The sequence below is a fragment of the Molothrus ater genome, chromosome W, assembly GCF_012460135.2.
Source record: "Molothrus ater isolate BHLD 08-10-18 breed brown headed cowbird chromosome W, BPBGC_Mater_1.1, whole genome shotgun sequence".
Taxonomy (NCBI): domain Eukaryota; kingdom Metazoa; phylum Chordata; class Aves; order Passeriformes; family Icteridae; genus Molothrus; species Molothrus ater.
The window spans coordinates 1,310,604-1,333,103 of NC_050510.2; the positions used below are offsets into that span (position 1 = coordinate 1,310,604).

Below are 22,500 nucleotides of genomic sequence, written 5' to 3' on the forward strand. Positions count from 1 at the left end.
ATTTTACAAAGGAACCAAGCTGATACTTTAATCAAATTCCTCATTAAGTTAAACACTAGCATACTTTAGAGATATCACGGGAGAAAACATTGGAATTACAACACCACACACACAAAATGCTTTTAAATTATGTACACTTGCGTTGCAAGCATTTAAAAAGAAACAACCTTAAAGATGATAGCAAAATCCAAGACAATAAAAACCCAAAAGCTAATATTAAAGTCCAAGCCTATCACTGCCAGCACAATTCACCTGGCTGTCAACCAGTAAGAATGTGTGTCTGTGGGTGGTAGCTTGATCATCTTCTGCACTAGAACACACTTAATTGACAACATTTAAAGCCACAAAACAGAACCACTACTCTCCCCGCTGCTAACACCAATTAAATCATACTAGTGAGGAGGGGAAAAAAATTAAGCTATTCAAACTGATTCCTGTAGACAGCACTTCAACCAACCATTTGCATCTATTGACTTTTAAAGAAAGAAACAAACCATGATAAAACTTCCTCATTTTGAAGTGGAGGGATATGAAAAAATATGACTGCTAGCTTTACTTATACTCGCTGGAGAGCAACAAAGTTGCTTCCCATGCCTGTCATCAAGGGCCTACTTCAGGCATGATGCTATAATGCTAATGTGAGAAACAACTGCTCACTTTTAAAATTTCAAAGGTTTATTAAACTTTAACAAAAAATTACAACAAAGGACTGAATAAGGAAAAAGTTTTCAGTGCTGAGAGCTTCCATGACTACTAGCAACGTGCTTGTCTACAAAATGAATGCTCTGCCTTTTATATCCTTACCGCCTCCTAAAGTTTTGTCAGTCAACTCTTTCTCTGCCGTCTATTGGTGGAGATTACTTTCTTACATCTTAATTGGAGGTCAGGTGTTGTTACTGCTGCACCTCCTGGTAACAAGCCAGCCTTCTCTAAATGCCCTGACTACTAAGGCTATTACAAGGGGGAGGGAAAAGGGGTCTATGGGGGGGGACGGGACATATTACAATAACATTACTATACAGGTACATAATATTTATCTTTTAATGGTGAGAGCCAACTATTACATTACTCATCTATACCAAACCCTCCCTTTTCCTTTTCTATGAGTCATTTGGCTCGAACAATTAACTCTTATTTTTGATTCTGATCATCTACCCTTACTTCTCAAAAAAGAAATAAAAATAATTTTTACTAGCATCTGTTGATGTGGGTGAGGACAGTGGGAACAAGAAAAAAATCTTATTTGGAAATGGACAAATTGGGATACAGAGGCCAATTTAGTCTTGCTTTTTTAGTCTCCGTTGGATTAAGAGACAAGTGAGGAATGATAGAGGTCTGGTATGGCTTTCTTGCCCCTACCTTACCATGCCTATAGGGTTGCCACCCACAGCAGGGCTAAAATATTCTTGGTGTCGAACACAAAGGCCAACCCAGTCTTGCCCTCTATTCCTTGTTTTACCTTACTTGTTGGTTCTTAAGGAAACTGTCTCAATACTTCTTACAAATCTCTGTGTACCTCCCTTTAACAGATGCTTGTAATTCTTACCTATTAAAATAGGATAATTACATCAATAAATTATACAGTTCAAACTCCCCACCCAAAGTGTTAGTAAACAATCTTCAACATAGCTGGTGAAAGCTCTACTATACTTTTTGGAGATCTTCAAGCTTCTTCGGTTCTCTCTCACTCGGTCTGGATGTTACAGTCTATTCTTTGGGTTCTTTCACTGGGCTTTGAATTCTGTCAACATGAGTCCACTCCCACTCTGCAGTTCACACAGCCGATTTAGTGGTTAGTAGTACTTGAAAGGGACCTCTCTACTGAGGGGTTAAATTGAAGATACAGTACATAGCACTGCCTTATATGTTTGACACAAGAGAAATGCATGGCCTATGAAGAGAGATTTAACACTTAGCCTAGCATCCTGATTTGACAGATGTAGTTTCTAGGGAACATGGGCTAGAACAGCAGTGGGTCAGTCATTGTAGATACCCCTGTTTATAGAGATTTAATGGAAACTTAAACACTATTAAATTTGGTGGAAATTGCTGTATGCAACTTTACATAAACCTTTTTGGCAAAATTATACATAGAGGCAAATTATTCTCCTTACAAGAACAGAGTGTACACAGAGAGCTGTAGCAATGTATCTGAACAACTTAGGCAACATTGTGCCCTAGCCAAACTATCTATCTCCAGTTATTCTTATCAGAGCCCTCTGGAATTCATCAAGGGTACTAAGACATAAATTGTGCTAAATTAAGAAAGAAGAGGCTGAGAAACAGAATACCAAGATCGCAAGAGCTAGATAACAGAGGGCTGTGAACCACCTGGACTGTAACCAATCACATACCCTGAAGAGTGTGTGCAGAACGTGTGGACAAGATAGAAGTACCAATCAAGAAATGCGTGACTAGTGTGTGCAGTAGTTTTAGAATGTATAAATAAGTGCATAATGTAAACAATAAATGGCTTCTGCTTAATCATATTGGTTACTTGTACAGGAGTCCTGTTTCCTGCATTATTGGTGAACCACGACGTGATACACGAACATACTAATTAAGTAGACAGAACCCTTTGGACCTTTTGAACTCTGAAGAAGCTTCTACTGAGTGAAAAAGCGGGAAGCCGGTCGGAGACACCCGTGGCGTAACCGGGGTGGGGGAGGGGTCGGAGGACGGCTCCACTGAGTCAGATCAGAAGTCAGAAGACGGCTCCGGGAAAAATATACTTACACTGCAGCAGAACACCGGAAAAGGTGAGCGGTCAGGGGCTGGAGGATAGGGAAGGGACTATCAAAAGAAGAGCAGGCCACTCTAAGAGTCCTCCAGCATATTCTCTTTAATAGAGAAATTAAATATGACCCAGAGGTCCTGAAACAGTTATTAAGGTGGGGTGAGGAGAGATAATTTTTTGCCAGCCCCAAAAGCGTATTCGATACCCCTGAGCGGAGAAAAACTAGGAAATGCACTCTGGGATGCCGTCAGTGACAGGTTAAAAGAAACCAAGGGGCTTAGCACAACTTGGAAACTTATGATAACAGTGTTGAAGCAGTTAAAAGCAGAAAGAACAGCCGTGGCAGGGGCAGCAGCAGCCCTAGAGCCAGACGACCCCGCAGTGGCCTTCACGGTGTTTCCGCGAGAGTTTTTCATGGGGGTGGACGCAGTTATACCCCTACCTTCTGCACCCGCGGAGCTGGAGCTGTAGGCTCAACAGGCAGTCTCAGTATCAACGCGGTCCTACAGCCGGCACTGGCTCCGCAGCCTGCACCAGAACCGAAGAGAATGGAGGTGGATGTGATGTTCCCCCCTCCGGCACCGGGACTACCCGCGGGGTGCCCCGTGGTATCCCCGGAAGAGTTAACAATAGCATCAGGGGGGTGCGTATTTCCCCGTTACCACCGTCGCCACCTGACTCGCAGCTGCCTAGTCAGCACGGGTATTCAAATGCAGAAGGCGGCTATTCAGATGCAAAAAAAGCTTGTGCCACTATGAGGAGGAGAGTGCGGCTGGAGCGAGAGGCAGCCGGCACTGGATGACTAAACACGGGCTAAGATGAGTCAGAACAAAGGGATGTTTATACTAAACTAAAGACTCTGACAAGATTAAATTCTCAATTCAAAGATTTACTACTCTGGGTAATTAAGAACTTTTCTGAACTCTGGGACTCTGTTGGTGTTCGGCTTTTTGATATTGCAGCTAGTAGAGATGGGGTTGCAGCCGTTTTCCATCGGACCTGTCGTGTAATTAAGGAGACTATGTTGAAATGCATAGCTAGCAGTTTTATCTCTGGAATTTCTCCGGCGCAATAGTGGATACCATCTTTGACCCCCACTGCCAAGCTCACACCACCTTGTAATATTACACCGGAGGAGGCGGGGGAAGGCTAGTTACAGTGTACTCGTAGCCAGTGATATGGAGCCCACGGGTAACCCCCTCGACCTTATGTGCGAATATAATTGCGTCGGGAATAGCAGTCCTGAATCGGGCAGCAGCCTCCCTGAACTTTTAACCAAAAATCAGAGCCAAAACCCGGGTGTCCCGGTTTCAAAACCGGACGGATGCGCCAAGATCTGTTACATCACTATTGAGCATGCTCCCTTGGAACAAAATGGCAGAGCCTTACAGGGAGTTTCCATAAAAAAAAAAAAAAATGGCGGCGCCCTATAGGAAGATGGTGGCCCCCAGTACCGAGCATGCGCAGTGCCGCAGATGCCATTTTGTGACCATCGAGACTGCTGACCTCCCGCTACAGAGCCACCTTTGGCCGCTTCTATTATTGCAAGCAAAAAGGGAAGATAAGAATTATAGTTATACACGGAAATCGAGGCAGAAGAAACAAATCTACAGGATGCAGCTCAACTATATCCAAAGAAAGAACCAAATTTATTTCCTCCAGATACCAGAGACTTACCAGAGACTTTCTGAATTTTCAATCAAGTGCTCATTGAGAAAAAGCAATCCTGCAAACCCAACCAGCAGGAAGCCCAGAGGGCACAGATAGAGAAATAAGACAAGGGATGGCTGAGCCATTCATTTCATCCATAGACCACCTCACACAAGCCATTGCCACAATGCGAGCAGAAGCCATCAAAACATGCTTCAGATGTGGGAAGCCTGGACACATAAACAAATATTGCTCAGAGCCCAGAAAAAAAATGAAGTAACCTAATAGATGTCCTAGATGTAAAAAGGGAAGAGACTATACAAATCAGTGCCATTCTAAATATGACATAGATGGAAATCTTTTACTGGGAAAAGTGTTTCCCAGTGAGTAAAACCACCGTGTGAAGATATAAGTAATGGCAGCAGTGATTTAACCATCCAAAATTTCTCCAAAGACAGAACACTTGGGGAACTTTAACCAGATCCCACTAGCAAAATCATCAGCTGTTTCCTCAATGATTCAGAGTTCTAGGGGTTACTAATAGAGAGCTTATAACTGCTGTTATTTCTGTTTTCTATAGGTAACACCGATGAATAATGACTGTTATTAATATTGAGTGTTTAAAAAATGTTGTCCTAACTTCCTCAGATGCTGCTGATGTATTGATTGTGTAGTGTGAATTCACTGATTTTTGCAATAAGCATTATTTATAAGGTATTGTTATAGTGTTTACAGCTGGCTTTCATATGCTTTACCATCTCTTTGTGTGATCACCTATAAGACACGTGTCATTTCAGGATCCTACTTTTTTTCTTGTTCTCTAGCTGCTTATGTATCTCTTAGACCAGGTTAGCTCTTTGGCTAGTTTCTGCACTAACTCTATGGTTTGACCCAATGCTGTCTCATAATTTTAAGTATTTTTTGGAGTTCTAAGAAAAGATACTTGAGATTAGTTGAAAGCCTTCTCCAGACTGCTAGTCTTGTAGCTTTCCTCAGTTATTAATACAGAAGCACTCCAGCAGGGAGTCTAGCTGCAACATTAACTTCTATTTCTGGGTTTCGTACTGGGTAATCAGTCTCTCATTCGGCTGTATTTCCTCCTCCTTCACACTTTCAGTGTCCAGATACAGATTCGCAGTCCTGTCTGTGACCACTTTCAGATCTTTGAAGAAGAGGTTTGCTGTGTTTGAAGCATCTTTATCCTGAAGGAAACTGCAGAGGGATGCAATTACTAGATGGTTTGATTAGTCTTTAACCCTAAGGTTTTTACTCATAACTGCTATTCTTCAGAGCTTTGTTTTAAAATGTATTAAGCGACATCCACCAATTAGAGTTTGGGCTGTGGCCAGGCCCTAGCTCTACCTGGATGGGAAATTTGCCAACAAACACAGATGTTTTCTGCATCAAAACTAGATTCAAGTTGTTTTGGCTTGGCAATTTGACTTTACTAATATGACAATTGAACCTACTTTTAAAGTGAGCTTGGAGAATCATTATCCAGACATGATTTTCCAATTCTCTATTGATCTGAGGTTTATCAGCTGTTGCAGAATCTAGGATGACAGTTGAGTGTTATAGTGCTTAGTAATTCTATAATTTCACATGTGTTATTGATTGTGTGTATCAACGCTGGCTATCAACCAGGTAGACGGCCTTTGTCCAGCTCTGCACAGTGAAAGAACCAACTATGAATGTGAAGAGTTACAAAAGAAATTGGGACTCCTTCACCTCGGGCACAATAAACTGTATAAAACCTCGTCGCTAGAAGCGATTCTCATGAATGGGGGGGGATTCGATGCAATAGAGGTGGGATCCAGGTTCACCCAGCACCGATCCCGAGCTCAACGCTGTCTCTTTGGCTGTGGTGGTTATGAGGACCGTGTTTTGGTCACGAAAAAAGATAAATAAATATTTTCACATTTTTATAATTTGGCTTTCCATTGATCATTTATAACAATTCTGGTGATCCCGATGTGATTTGAATTTGGGGTTCAGGAACCCCTTTTCCAGTCAGGAGGCACCCCGCTGATTTCAGCGGTCTGACAGGATTGGGAGTTCGCGAAACCAATCAAACACCGAACCGAAGCCAGAACCACAGCCAAAGAGGGATAAAAACGGGCCCAGCTCTTGGAAACTCGGAACGATCCGAAGAGGGATCTCTGAGGCTGCAGTGCTTTTTTCTTTTTCACTCGGGAAATCGGCATGCACAAAGAATCCATGTGGGAAAGGAACCGTGAGTACCGCGTGGTTGAGTTGGGTGTGATCAAGTGTGTGTGTGAGACATTATTCTATCATGAAGCGAATGTGGACCCCACGATCGCAGTTCCACTCTCCTGTGAGGGACGTGGTCAGTCAAGGGGGAAGCGAGCGCTTTTTCTTATCACACATGGGACCTGAGATCATAGGGAGTTCAGGGGATCAATCACGGTTGGGTCGGGAAGGGAAAAAGACATTCCCAAAATATTTCGGGAGCCGGTCTGCCTTCTGATCCGGAGAATCAGGTAAGAGAGCTCGAAACCAGTCGAAAGACCCAGGGAACAGTTCTCCGCATTGCTGAATAGACTGGCAGTGTTTCGCAAACTTAGGAAATCAACATCGGACAGAGACTTGGGACTCGCGTCGAGAATCCCAGCCGAAGGAGACAAGGTGACAAAATTAGCGAACGGGCTTTTTGGGAAAATGGGGTTGAGAAAGAGTAAGTTCCAGAAAAAGCCCCAAGAAAAACCTCCCCGAAATCCCGGGAAGGTTCTGCCTGAAAGCCCGAGGGAAAGCCCGTTGGGATGGATGTTAGAACATTGGGACGACAGCCCCAGGAGGGAGGGAAAGTCCAAGGAAAAGATGATACAGTTTTGCATGGAAAAGTGGGCGGGAAAGGAGATCGCGAAATACGTGGTTTGGCCCGGTGTTCAGCACTTTCGAGATGTGGATGTGCGAATCCCTGTATGACCACGTAGTCGATCACCACCCGCAGGACTTTGAGGAAATTGAGTATGCCAAGATGTGGAAGTACGCTTGTTCAGGGTTATACACGATCAGAGCTCTCAGACGCTCGGCAAATCGGGGCAAGGAGTGGGAACCACTGGACAACCTTCCACCTCCCTACCTTGTCCCTCCACCCCAGCCCGCACCAGCCCAGGTACCTCCGGTGCCCATGTTGCCTCCCGAGGCATCGATCCCGCAGGGACAGGCTTCGGCACCGCTGCTCCCACCGCGGCGGGCCGTGGCGCCTTCTCTCCCACGTGGACAGGCAACGGCGCCTCTGTTCCCATGCAAGCAGCCCCAGCCACCAACCCTCCCCAAGACCAAGGAAAAACAGGTATTTTCCCAAAGAAAGCCAGCTCTACTCTGGCCCATCAAACGAGGTGGAGAACGAGGAGGGCAACCACTGGAGACAGTGATGATGAGGAGGAAAAGCCCGGTCTCTTCCCTTTACGGGAAGTACCGAGGGCTCCGGGAATTATCAGCTTCGTACATGCGCCGATTGACACCAGGGACGTGAGGGCTTTCAAGAAAGAAATGGGGAAATTGATGGACGATCCTTTGAGGGTGGCGGAAAGACTAGATGAATTTCTAGGAACCAGCACCTACACATACGAGGATCTCAATGCGATCCTGAGGTCGCTGTTCAACAATGAGGAGAGAGAAATGATCAGACAAGCGGCGATCAGGGACTGGGAAAACAGGAATCCCCAGGGGGAGAGGGGAGACCAGAGGTGGCCGGACCAAAAGCTGTCTTGGAGCGCCCAGATGGAGGAAGGGAGGCAGAAAATGATAAATTTGAGAAATATGATAATACAAGGTATCAGGGAGGCGGTGCCGAAGGGACAAAATATCAGTAAAGTACTCAGGGAATGTCAGGGAAAGGATGAAACCCCCACGGAATGGCTGGAAAGGCTCCGAAAGAGCCTGAGAATGTATTCCGGGACGGACCCCGACTTTCCGATTGGGCGGTTTTGCTGAAAACTCAGTTCATGGCAAAATCATGGGAAGACATAAGGAAGAAATTAGAAAAGATAGATGGATGGCAAGACAGGGAACTGCAGGAGTTGCTCCGGGAAGCCCAGAAGGTCTACATGAGAAGAGACAAAGAAAAGCAGAAGATACAAGCGAAAGTGCTGGTGGCTGCAGTGAGGGAAGCACAGAAACAGGAACAGGTCAGAGACTCGGCGAAAACGGCGCCGGTAAAGAAGCAGAATCCTTCCCAAGGAAAGGGTTCGAACAACCAGAAAAAGGACATCGAGTGCTACTACTGCAAGCAAAAAGGACACATTTTAAAGAATTGTCCCAACAAGGTCAAGGATCAAATGATGTTTCAGTAAGATTAGGGGTGTCAGGGGGTTTTCAGTTTGGGGTCTGGAACACCGAGGGAGCCCTTGATAAAATTGAGTGGGACCCCACAGGCAGGAAATTTGGTTTTTAGTAGATTCTCGGGCTGAATGGACCACGGTGCAGCAGTTACCACGAGGGTGCTCTCTGAGCGATGATGCAATGATGGTAACTGGAGCAAAGGGGGAACCTTTTAAGGTTCCGATCATAAAGAATGTCGAAATAGAGACAGAAACTAAAAAGTGTATAGGAAATATGTTATTAATAAAAGATGCAGACTTTAATTTGCTGGGACGGGATTTGATGGTGGCATTGGAAATTGGTTTAGCAGTAGAAGATTGCCAGCTCAAGGTGAGATTGTATAAACTCACCACCCAGGATGAGGAGAAAACTGATCCAAAGGTTTGATATGTCCAAGGGGAGGCCGGGAGGCTGGACATAGAGCCAATTCACATTGAAATTGAAAGGCCAGAAGACCCCATTTGGGTCAAAGAGTACCCCATCCCCATGGAAGGGAGGAAGGGACTGAAACCAGTGATTGACGAATTGATAAAGAAAGGAACGCTGGAGCCGTGCATGTCCCGGCACAACACCCCAATTTTGGCAGTGAGAAAGACGGACGGTAGCTACAGGCTAGTGCAGGATTTAAGGGCTGTGAATCAAAGGACTAAGACACTGTTCCCCACGGTCTTGAATCCTTACATCCTGCTGAATAACATCTCTCCCGAGGACACATGGTACAGTGTGATCAATTTGAAGGATGCTTTGTGAACCTGTCCTTTAGCAGAGGACAGCAGAGATTAATTTGCGTTTCAGGGGGAAGACCCAGACACGAACAGGAAGCAGCAGCTCAGATGGACATCGTTGCCTCAGGGCTTCGATGATTCCCCAAACCTTTTCGGGCAAGCACTCGAACAGGTGCTGAGTCACTTTGTACCAACGGAGGGAACAAAATTGCTACAATATGTAGATGATTTTCTGATTGCAGGTCCAAGGAGGGAGGTTGTGAGGACGAGTACCATTGAACTTTTGAACTTTTTAGGGGAAAAAGGATTGAAGGTGTCAAAGTCAAAGATGCAATTCAGAGAGCCCGAGGTCAGATATTTGGGACATTGGTTAACCAGAGGGAAAAAGAAGTTGGATCCTGAAAGGGTGGCAGGGATTATTGCCTTACCGCCCCCGCAGACAAAAAAGAGACGTTAGGCAACTGCTGGGGTTGTTGGGATATTGCCGGCAGTGGATCAAGGGATACAGCAAGAAGGTGAAGATTTTGTATGAAAAAATCACCACGGACAGAATCAAATGGACAGAAAAGGATGAGGACGAATTCAGGGGAGTCAAGGAAGCGCTCACAGCAGCACCAGTGCTGAGCCTCCCCGATGTGAGATGGCCATTCCAGTTGTTTGTGGATGTGAGCAATCACATAGCACACGGTGTGCTGACAAAGGACTGGGCAGGAGTCAGGAAACCGGTGGGTTACTTGTCTAGGCTTTTGGACCCTGTTAGCAGGGGCTGGCCCATGTGCTTGCAAGCGATCGTAGCTGTGGCATTGTTGGTGGAGGAAGCCAAGAAAGTAACTTTAAGAGCACCTTTGGTAGTATTTGCACCACACAATGTGCGGTGTATACTACAACAGAAGGCAGATAAATGGCTCACGGATGCTAGATTGCTGAAGTATGAAGCCATTTTGATTCATTCACAGGATTTGGAATTGCGGACAACAACTGTGCAAAACCCAGCTCAGTTCTTTTTTGGGGAAGCTTCAGAGGAACTCGTTCGCGATTGCATGGATGCGGTCTAATTGCAGACAAAGATTAGGGAGGATTTGGAAGAAGAGGAATTAGACGAAGGGGAAAAATGGTTTGTAGATGGTTCAAGCAGGGTGATCGAAGGGAAAAGGAAGTCAGGATATGCAGTCGTGGACGGGCGAACAGGGATGGTCAGCACAGGCTTGCGAATTGTATGCAGTTCTGAGAGCCTTGAAAGGACTGAAGGGAAAGAAGGGAACAATTTTTACAGACTCTAGGTATGCCTTTGGGGTGGTTCACACCTTTGGGAAAATTTGGGAAGAAAGGGGGCTGATCAACACATGGGGATGGGGACTGATGCATGGGGAATTGATCTGGCAAATTCTGGAAGCAATAAGGGAGCTGGAAGAAATTTCGGTTGTCCATGTGAAGGGACATCAGGCAGGGATGCGGTTCCGGACCCGGGGAAACAACTTGGCAGACCAGGAGGCCAAGACCATGGCACTGATGACGGTAAGTACCCCAGAGATCGAAGGGATCGAGGTCCCAGACGACCCTCCTCAACCCTCCCCAAAGGAGATTGAAAGTTATGAGAAGATTGGGGGAAAATTGGAGGAAGGTAAGTGGAAACTACCGGATGGGAGAGAACTAGTCTCTAAAGGTTTTACCAGGATAATTTTGAGGAGACTGCACCAGTGAACACACTGGGGGGCTCAGGCTGAACAGTTTTTGAAATTTTTTGGGTGCAGAGGAATTTATGAACTGGCCAAACAAGAGGTACAAGGATGCCTGATCTGTCAGAAAGTTAACAAAACTAAGGCAAGGCAGGCAATCCTGGGGAGTCATCCCATTGCATATGGACCTTTTGAGAGAATTCAAGTCAATTTTACCGAATTGCCCAAGGTGGGAAGGTTCAAATTTGTGCTTGTAACAGTAGACAAATTGAGCCATTGGGTGGAAGCTTTCCCCAGTCCAAGGACAATGGCTCAGACAGTGTCCAGGAAATTACTAGAAGAAATTGTGCCCCGATATGGGATGGTGAATTACATTGACTTGGATCAAGGGACTCATTTTACGTCAAAAATTATTAAGCAGATGGCAGAGGCACTAGGCATTCGATGGGAATACCACACCCCGTGGCATCCCCAGAGCTCAGGACAGGTTGAAAGGATGAATCAGACCTTGAAAGCGCAGTTGTCTAAATTAATTTTAGAAACCCGGAAGTCCTGGCTGTAATGCCTCCCTCTGGCCTTCCTTAATATCAGGATGATGCCTCATTCAGAGACTGGGCTCTCACCCTTCGAGATGCTATATGGGATGCCATACAAGCACGGGATGCCGGTGGGACACCCCAGATTGGAGGACAGACAGATTCAACCATATTTGGTAGTGATAAACAGAAATTTACAGGAACTGAGAAAACAGGGGATAGTATCTCAGAGCGCCCCTCTGGGATTTTCTATCCACAAAATTCAACCGGGTGACAGAGTGCTTGTGAAAGTATAGAAAGATGTACCCCTCTCCCCTCACTGGGAAGGCCCCTTTCTTGTCCTTCTGACAACAGACATGGCCATTCGGATGGCGGAGAAACGTTGGACACACGCGTCCAGAGTGAAGAAGGTCGAACATCAGGAGGAAGCACCCGAGTGGAGGGTCACTTCTTCTCCAGGCGACCTGAAAATCAAACTCCAAGGTCTTCATAAATGATTGACGGTGAACTGATAGGTTGTATACTGTCAGATTGTGTATGCTATCCGTTTGTACACTTTAAGTGTGAATATTTTCAGGGGATTTTTGTTATACATTGCAGAAGGGGACAGAAGCCAAAGGGATTGTGCACTCAGTGTCTGGAAGAGGAGCTTGAACTTGACTGACTGTATTCTAGCCCTAGCCACAAATTTAGGAATCATTGAATTAGACTCACAGGAGTGGTTCCACATTTTTCAGAATGGGGTGCGTGGAAAACTTAAATCTAAAGCAGAGATTTTGGATGTGGAGTGTCGGAAATCAATCAAAGTACCATGCAGCTCAGATGCTGTCAAGGTTTCACGGTGGGGCGCCTTTAAGAGGAGGTATGAGGCAAGGTCAGAGAATGTATTCCCTGAAGAATACTCCTGCTGCCGCAAAGATGGTCTTCCTCGCCACTGGTGGCACCCCAGGGGGCGGAGGCAAAGGCAGAGGAGTACGCCTGGTGGGAATCCTGATTGGCCTGAGCCTAGCCATGTGCAGGACGCGGAGTCTGCACATTGAGACCCTGATCCATGTTGGAAATGAGAGCTCCGTGGACAAGTGCAGTAAATGCACTCAGATAATCCCAATCGAGCAAAGGGACAGGGGAATCTCAGCATACCAAGCCCCGGAAGAGTGCATCAGGGAGTCTGGCAGGTACTGTTTGATAAATGGCACTCGGGTCAAATTATGCAGATCAGGCAAAGAGATCTTGTGTATAGATCCGAAGGCAGGGATGCAGAACAGGCAGTCAGACAAGCACCAACATCAAATACAGAAAAGGAATGTAGAACTAATGTCAATCCCCGTCTGCAATCAATGTAATCGGACAATGTGGGTTGGGGGAAAGACAGAATCAATTTTTGTAGCATATCACCAGGTGAATCCATTGTGTTATGACAATTCAAAACTGGGGATGTGTGTGATGAATGGGAAAATGTACTGGATGGGAAGAAATATGAAATTTGATAACAAATTCACCCTGAGCAGAGAGCCGATCATATTGGATTTAGCACAGGCAAACGATGATAAGAGTCTGCCTGCAATACAATAGGGTTGTCTGTTTTGCGAGAAACAAAGATGGAATGGATCCTGAGGGAAATATGAGAGAAATTACTCAGGAACTGAAAAGGAGGGAGTCAGAACTTAGGAAGAAAAGCATGGAACAGGAAAGATTGAAAACTCTGGGCGAGGAGTACAAACTGCTCGAGAAACAATACGCTGACAGGGAACTACCTTCTCCAGACTGGAACTTATTCATTTATTTAATGCAGGAAATTGCCATGGAAGTGGGATTGTCAAACTGTTGGATTTGCGGGGGGCTGAAATTGGCAGAGAAGTGGCCTTGGAAGGGTGAAGGTTTGGCTCCGGAACAGCTTTTGAAATGGGACAACCCAAGGGTCTCAAAATTGGTACAGAGACCTGAGGGATGGGTGTTGGATCAACGAGTGATTGGAACGATCTGCATCAGTCGAGAGGGGAAAGAATACACCGAAATGGTGGGATGCACACCGTGTATAACTACTCTGACGGTAAATTCGAACAGCAAGAGCAAAGTCTGGCAACCAGAACCTCCTACGGGGTACTGGAGTCAGAAAAACGAAATTCTGAATGGAATAGACAAATAGGACTTTGCTGGGTCAAGAGTCCTGGAGCCAACCCTTTCCAATCCTTGGCAGGCCTGAGAGAATATTGGGGAGACCCAGGGAAAACTAATATCAGATGGAAAGCCACAGATGGAATTTATTGGATCTGTGGAAAGAAAGCATACAGTGAGTTACCTCCAAGGTGGAAAGGATCATGCACTTTGGGCATGATTCAGCCAGTCTTCTTCACCCTCCCCTGAACAAAAAGTAATTTACTAGGGGCTCCTCTGTATGAGACCCTAAGGAAGGAGCGAAGAAGCTTGAAGAAAATGATACCTGTCATAAGTGGCAGGCAAACTTGGAGGGAGGAGGAGTGGCCAGCAGGAAGAATAATTGATTATTATGGGCCAGCCACATGGGCTCAGGACGGAAGCTATGGATATAGGACTCCAATTTATCTACTGAACCAGCTGATCAGGTTGCAGGCAGTGGTGGAAATTGTGTCAAATCACACTTCAGAGGCCCTGGATTTATTAAGTCGGCAGCACACCCAGGTACGAGCCTTTGTGTACCAGAATCAAATAGCTTTAGACTATTTGCTGGCCGAAGAAGGGGGAGTGTGTGGAAAATTCAATGAATCAGAATGTTGTATCAAAATTGATGATTATGGGAAAACCATAAGAGGATTGGCAGCCGAAATTAAGAAAGTAGCCCATGTCCCAGTTCAAAAATGGAAATCGATCTTACAATCATCCTGGTGGGACAGATTATTTGATGGGGCCTGGTGGAACAAAATAATATTCTTTGTGCTGTGTTCAGTAGCAGGAATCCTATTTCTCCCGTGTCTAATTCCTTGTTTTATTAGACTGATACAGTCTGTGGTACAGGGTATGCAGATAGCTGTAGTGCCCGTAGACCCGGAGTTGGCGTCCGGAAACAACACGTCCAAGATCATGAGCCTGGGAGAAAGGAAGTGTGCGAGCAATGCTGCCGAAGTTTTGGCAAAATTTGAAAAACGGGTCAAAATGAATGAGAACAATTATAATGGTTATCAGGGAATCCCGCAAGGAGAACATGGAATAAGAATTTAATAAAGCTTTCTCTTTGTAGGAGACCCTTAAGGGTGGAGGGCAGAAGTAGGAAATAAATAGATATTAGTAATTTGGGATATAGAGGGAGCATGAATTAATGTGGTGATATTAAAGGGGAGGGATTGTAATATATGTTAGAAATAATTCATGCTATCAAAGAATGTATTTTATAAAGATTGTGAAATCCAAACAAGTCTCTGACCACAAGCAGCCCCGAGAGGCGAGAGGCGGATGTCTATTCAAACTCCGAAATTCCTGGAGTTGGCTAGATAACGATCGGCACTTTAGCCCAAGAATAGACGCACCCAACACGATGATCACCGGTATCCCTCACCAGTATCCCGAGTCATCGGAAAACGCCTAAGAGCGATCATCGCCCTTCGGATAACATCAATCAAAAGAGCCAAAGTTGCCAGGAAGATACATGTGAATATGTGACTTCCCAGGATTCGATCAACGCTGGCTATCAACCAAGAAACAGCCTTTGTCCAGCTCTTCACAGTGAAAGAACCAACTATGAATGTGAAGAGTTACAAAAGAAATTGGGACTCCTTCACCTCGGGCACAATAAACTGTATAAAACCTCGTCGCTAGAAGCGACTCTCGTGAATGGGGGGGGATTTGATGCGATAGAGGTTGGATCCAGGTTCATCCAGCACCGATCCCGGGCTCAACGCTGTCTCTTTGGCTGTGGTGCTTTTGAGGACCGTATTTTGGTCGCAGAAAAAGATAAATCCTTTCGCATTTTATAATTTCGCTTTTGATTGATCATTTATAACACCCATATGCAGAGTCACTCTGGATTGACAGGAGGCCTGGCCTTAGGAAACTAGAAGGCTGACCAATTGGTGGCACCACTTTTGGTGTCTGCCTCTCCTAATATCAATAAGTTTAGCCAAGCCAGAAGAGCTCACGAGTTTTTTCACCAAAGTGCAAAAGTTTTACACAAACAATTCGGCATATCACTGCAGGATGCTCAAGGAATTGTCACAACCTATCTGCAATGCCAGGGTATAATTGGTGGATTGGGTCCTGGGGTCAACCCTTGCGGCCTGGGGCCATTGCAGTTATGGCAAACTGATGTAACTATCTACACTTCTTTTGGTCGCTTTAGACACATTCATGTAACCATAGATTCCTTTTCTGCCATGGTTTGGGCCACTCCTATGACAAAGCGAAGTGTCTCCTTTTTTCATTCTACACTTGTGAGGCTGCTTTGCCATAATGGGCTTGACTCAGGAAATCAACACAGACAATGGGCCAGGATATGCATCCTGATGGACCCAAGATTTCTTGGCTTGTTGGGGAGTGACTCCACAGGACAAGCTATTATTGAAAGGACACATCAGGTACTGCAAGGACTGCTTGATTTAAAAAAATATGGCAGAGGATGGGCTGAGCCTGAAGGACAGAGTGCTGAAAGCAGTTTATGTTATGAATCATCTACAGTTAGTAGGTAATTGCAGTAAACCACCAGCAACCAGCGATACCTGAAAACATCAATTGCTCTCAGACCTGTGAACGCTTTTGCTATACTTGGGTGAGATTAGAATGTGTGGGGTGTGGATTAGATAGGTAGTGTCAGTACAAAGGAGGAAGCTTCCAGAGGTGTTTATAGTGCAGACATTGGCACACTCAAGAATTCAATACCTGGGTGGTGTTATCCCAAGCGACAGGAATAACGGTTAATTCCCCTGAAACCTGTCAAGAAGCACTGAACTTGTTTGAGTCTCGGGAGCAATTGGGGCAAGCTATTCGGTGGTTTCATAAGGATTGTGGAAAGCTCAAGCAAAAAGAGAGAGAAAATAAGATCAAGGCTTTTGAATGTGGGAAGGGAATGTTTATTCCTGGGACCTGGGGAGTTAGACCTAATCAGTGGGAACAAACGAAGCGGAGGTGGGAAGAGAAGAACCACAGAGGACAGAATAGGAGAAGGGCTCAAAGAGGAAGAGGCACAGTCAGTTTGGATTTTATCCCTGATCTCATAGGGGAAGGGTTTTTTACCGATGATAAGGATGAAGAACACTCTTAAATTAGATGTGCGGGTTTTTGGGGGTCTCCCTCTGTTACTTGTGATATGTGGCAACATCTGTAGTACAGAAGAAATTAACCTGCCAGGATGGCATCGACAGAATATGTGGCTTACTTGGGCCAATGCTACTGGGGTGGATTCCTTTTGTTTATCCTTAGCTATGCCAGGAGATCCTTTCCACACATGTTTAACTGGTATCTCAAAAAGTAACTTTACTGGTTTTGCAAAATGGATAGGAGCTGGAGGAACACCATAAGTGGAAGAAAGTAAACCAAGCGTGGAGAATTGCTTGTGTAACATAGCCAGAGGTGGTACACATTGGACATATGCAAAAGGCTGGGGATTAGGCCGAACGACAAGGGTTTCCAAGCAGGTATGATAACACAATCAACTGAATGAAAGCAGACTAGAGCCTCAAGAATTAGATTTCTTAGGATCGGTACCTGGAAATTATTGCTTGTTTTTCAACTACTTTTTAAACCCAAAATCAACTGATATGAGCAATGTTCTAGTCCCACGACCCAAAAATAATAGTCATCCTTAATCCCAATTCTCCATGGTGTAAGAACGTGACTAAATATTGCTACAATTGGACTTATCCTGGCAGTGCTGGTGCAAATGCGACTGTAAGAACGCTTCCACTAGGTGTCTTTTTAATCTGTGGGGATAGGGCATGGCCCGCAATTCTGAGTAATTTGTTTGGTGATCCCTGTTACTTAGGAAAGCTAACCATGTTTGCTGCTAGCATGCACAAAATACTGAATCTGACTATTAGGAGAGTGGGACACAGCAAGAGAACCAAAAGAGCAATCACAAGCTTAAGACCTGATTGTGACAATCGCATAGAGTTCTGGGGTGCTCCAGAACGAATAATAGCATCATTCCTTATTCCAGGTGTTGCTGCTGCTCAGGCTTTGGCAATGCTGAACAAGCTGGGATGCTGGACAGTCAAACAACTAAACATAACTTTAGCTGTGTCGTGGTTTGGAATGGGAGGAAATCTAGGGAAGTGATACAATACTTCCAGGCAGTGGAAATTGCACACGCCTCTGTGAAACACAGATGTAAAAAAACGAAAGAAACCCGGGAACTTCCTCTTTCCCTTCTGGCCAGGAGCAAGGTAATACGGCTGGGCGGCCCCTGCCATGGCCGGGCCAGCTGGCCCTGCCGTGGGGTTGGGCCCCCTTCCCCGGGTCACCTGCTGGCCCCAAACATCGGCTGCTGGGCAGGGAGAAGGGGGTGCTGCGGGGCCGGATGGAGTTGGCCTTACTAACACCTGATTGCTTGCTACACCCCCCCCCCCGCCCAGCCTGGGAGCAGCCCCGGGTCTGTGCCGGGATTTTACCCCCGTGGAAATTACCCGCAGCCATCGGGCAGGGGGAAGGAGGAAGCCACCACCCACCACCACCCCCGGCGTGCTGCTGAGTTCTGGCCTGGCTGATTTGATCCAAGCTGCCTCCCCAGCCGGTGACCCCCCCGGCGGGCGTCTGTAGCACCCAGCCCAACTGGGGTCAAGTTGACCATTTACAGGCTCCAGGTGGGATGTTAACCATTTCAATGCTTCAATCCTTTCTTGAGTGAGAGAAAGGAACAAGATGCAAGCATGTAAAGAAACAACATGAAGACATCATGGTCAGTGAGGAAGTTAAATTCCCAGATGGGAGGGATGAGGAGATGCCTTGATTTTAGAGCTGAAATCCTCTTGTAAACTATGGAGAAAATACTCTTTTCCCTAAAATGCATGAAACTACGGGGAGATGAAGGGTTCAAATTGATATTGCACAAAGGCCTCCATGATAAAGTAAGCAGATGTTAAAGTATCTGTGATCCCATGAGAAGTTTAAACAGAGAAAAAGAGAAGAGTAGTCCTGTGCCCCCAGGAGGAGATCACTGTTCCCAGGGATAAAGATGATTTTAGAAACAGATAATGAGAACTTTTACCTTTTACCAACTCATCTTTAAAACAATACCCCAGAAGTCAACATGACCCATAAACAAGCTGTGGGAAGGCTTGTGGAAAATGGGAGTGGCTCCACAATAGCAGATTTCCCCGGGTGGCTGCTATTCCGAGAGAAAGGGAACCACAAGAGAACTGTTTTCTTCCTCTTGTGGAGAAGTCTCCATAACATTAACAAGAGGGACTCCTTTCCCTAAGTAAACGGAAACAAAACCTATTTTAAAGGTGGTAAACTGACTTGAAACTTTAGATTTTGTTTCATTGCATTGTCAGTGGAAGAAAAAAGGTTGTAGGGGAAGGAGAAGTGTTCTGAAGGGTTTATTTTAATTCTTACTACTTTTTTCTTTTAATTACTCTTCATAAAATTTTCTTTATACCCTTTTAAAGTTTTGAGCCTGCTTTACCTTTTCCCTAATCCTATCTCACATCAGGAAGTGAGTACATTGGTGATTAACCAGCACTGAAACCCACCACACTCATCAGTGCATTAGTTAGGAAATCTCAAAATTGGAGAAATCTGAAATTGGCGAACCAAAACCACTACACGAAATTGGTGTTTCTGCCCAGTTTAAAACTGAAACCACCACAAGCTATTTTAAATCAGATGCTCACTGATGTAGATAGTATTAGACATGGCACACTGCAAAATACAGCTGCTATAGATTTTTTGTTGTTAGCACATGGGCACGGGTGTGAGGATTTTGAAGGAGTGTGTTGTATGAACCTCTCTGACCATCCTGCATCCATTGACCAGAAACTCAAAGAATTACAAGATAACATGAAGAAATTGACAGTGAATGACTGGGGTTTGGATGAATGGTTTGAGGGATGGGGAATAACTGGATGGTTGAAAGATATCGTAAAGGGAGCTTTGTTATTACTAGTAGTCATTATTATACTGCTTTGTGCTATTTCATGCATAATAAAATTGGTGATGCACTTGGTAGAAAATACAGTAAAAAGGGTTTGGCTGGTGCAAGAAGGGGGAATTGTAGCAATGTATCTGAACAACTTAGGCAACATTGTGCCCTAGCCAAACTATCTCTAGTTATTCTTATCAGATCCCTCTGGAATGCATCAAGGTTACTAAGACATAAATTGTGCTAAATTAAGAAAGAAGAAGCTGAGAAACAGAATACCAAGATCGCAAGAGCTAGATAACAGAGGGCTGTGAACCACCTGGACTGTAACCAATCACATACCCTGAAGAGTGTGTGCAGAACGTGTGGACAAGATAGAAGTACCAATCAAGAAATGCGTGACTAGTGTGTGCAGTAGTTTTAGAATGTATAAATAAGTGCATAATGTAAACAATAAATGGCTTCTGCTTAATCATATTGGTTACTTGTACAGGAGTCCTGTTTCCTGCAGAGAGCCAGGGCCTACTCTAGCTAGCAGAGCTAGGTAGTGATATACACACAAATACACATATACACACACGTCTGTTTTTCTAGGTGGGACAGCAGCCGGATGCACAGAGCTGTGTATCTAGAGCTATGTCCCTGGGCATGCCCAGCCTGTGTGTGCACACAGGAACATGTGCAGAGCTAGTGTACATACACATAGGTACTTGCTCACTTGCAGAGAGCTCTTGTGCACTACGGTACTTGCTAGCAGCACACACTTGTGTACACTCAACTTGCTACATCAGCACACATGTTATACAGACACTTATGTACAGTCTCTACTGATGCACACGTGCCTACAAGCATGACTTGTTTACACGTAGAGTTTTGAGCACACCAATGTGTGCAGTGTTATACATATTAATATATATACATCTCACACAGAGCTATACTCACACTAGCAGAACCTCTGTATACTCACAAGCACAGAGCTGTGCACAGACCCACTCACACTTGAGAGTGTGTGATTTAACACACATGTAAACAGCAGTGTACACATCACGTGCACTTCAGTCCATCTATGTGAATAGTGCTGTGCACACCAGTACACATGTACACTGTGCAAAGCAGGATGTGTACACTCACATCTGGGCACACTAGAAAAACACACGTGCACACAGAGCTGTACACACTGACACACACATGTATAGGACTCTGTCAGAGCTCTCCTGGCTCAGACACCTCTGTGGGTCTCCTGTGTCATGGCAAGGATGGGGATAGGAGAGGGGAGTGTGGGTGGGACATTGTGGTTCAGTTTAAAGAGCACCTCTTGTGCCTTTGGGGTGGGAGCAGACAGGCTTGGTCATCTCGGACTGAAGGAGAGAAAGGTATCTGTGTCTAAGCTTTTGACACCTAAGCTCTTCTCTTTGGCAACTACAAGATGAAAAGTCTGAAGACTAAGGAAAAAGAAAAGCCTAGAGGTTTAGTAGCCCAGAGGAAGGCAAGAGAAGAGGAGAGAGGATCTTCCTTTTTTCCTTGGGGACTCTCTAATTAGCAAACTACAGGTCCTTTCAGTAAGGCTCACCTTCCCAATTAGCTAGAAGGAGAAAGAACAAAAACAAGTGAAGAAAGGAAGTACTCAGGGGTTGGCTGTACTCAGCTGTGCTCCTCTACTCACCCCGCAGCAAGGTGAGGGCATTGCTCAGAGACACTCAGGCATGTCCATACTCTCTGGTTATGCTGAAAAGTGAGGAAGCTAAGGTGGAGCAGCAGGGCAAAGCTTAGGGATTCCAGCCAGCTCCCTGACTGCCCAGGAGGGACTAACTGTTACTTGTTAATCTCAGGTATTAAAGAGGAATTAACAGCTAAATATTGTAGTGGTAATGTTGGGAATAAAAACAGGGCTAGGATTTATCAGCTTTAGTCAGTGTTTAGAACTAGAGTCAATATTTCTATGAGCTGCAAATATTCAGGTAGCTAAGCCTGTGTGCTCCTGTATGGCCTTTAGCTGTTGGCCCACAACAGGACCAGTGCTCCTAGTACAGATGGGGTCCGGTCAGAGCTCAGGAGCTTGTGTGCTGCACTGAGGCAGATCATTGCGGCAGCTCTCAAGGGAGAGTCTCCCCTGGCAAACGAAGAGACTTCTAGAAAAACACTGAGCAGATGTTGCCCAGGGAGGTTGTGACTGCCTCATCCCTGGAATTGCTAAAGGTCAGGTAGGTCAGGGCTTGGAGCACCCTGGGATAGAGGAAGGCATCCCTGCCCATGGCAGAGTGCCTATGGCAGGGGGTGAAACAAGATAAGCTTCAAGGCCCCTTCTAACCCAAACTATTCTGTGGTTCTGTGTGAAGGCATTAGCACAGAGGGGAGAGACTTCCCAGCACTATCACAGACAGACATGTTTCGGCGGGGATCCCTGTGCCTTGGGGAGTAAGAACTGGATGCAGCACAATCCTGTGATTGGGAAAGGAGCTATTCACCAGTTCTGCATTAGTTCAACTCCCTGGTGCGTCTCGGTTTGGAGCAACCGCTGAAGGCCACCCACGCGGGCCCCCGAGATCCCCGCATAACAGACACAGCTCCCAACCCCCGGCCCGCTACCGTCTATGCGGGCCCGCGCGGCACTCGGCTTGGATATTCTGTGTTACTTGGTTTGTTTTGTCGGGTGCCCCCGCACTCGGCGAAAGACGTCCCAGTCGCTGCTGGCGGCCCTCTGCTGCCTCTGGGCCAGCGACTTCTGCGGTTTACAAGACCTTCGCACATCTAAGCCCGCTCCTGTGACTTTCGGCAGTGCTGTGCG

At 45.6% G+C, this 22,500-nt stretch overlaps 1 protein-coding gene across 2 annotated transcripts in view; it reads right to left on the reverse strand.

The window, feature by feature from the left end:
- LOC118701542 (chromodomain-helicase-DNA-binding protein 1-like) overlaps positions 1-22,500 on the reverse strand; it is a 100,267-nt gene that overhangs the window by 50,429 nt on the left and 27,338 nt on the right. The gene's annotated exons all lie outside the window — the stretch shown is intronic.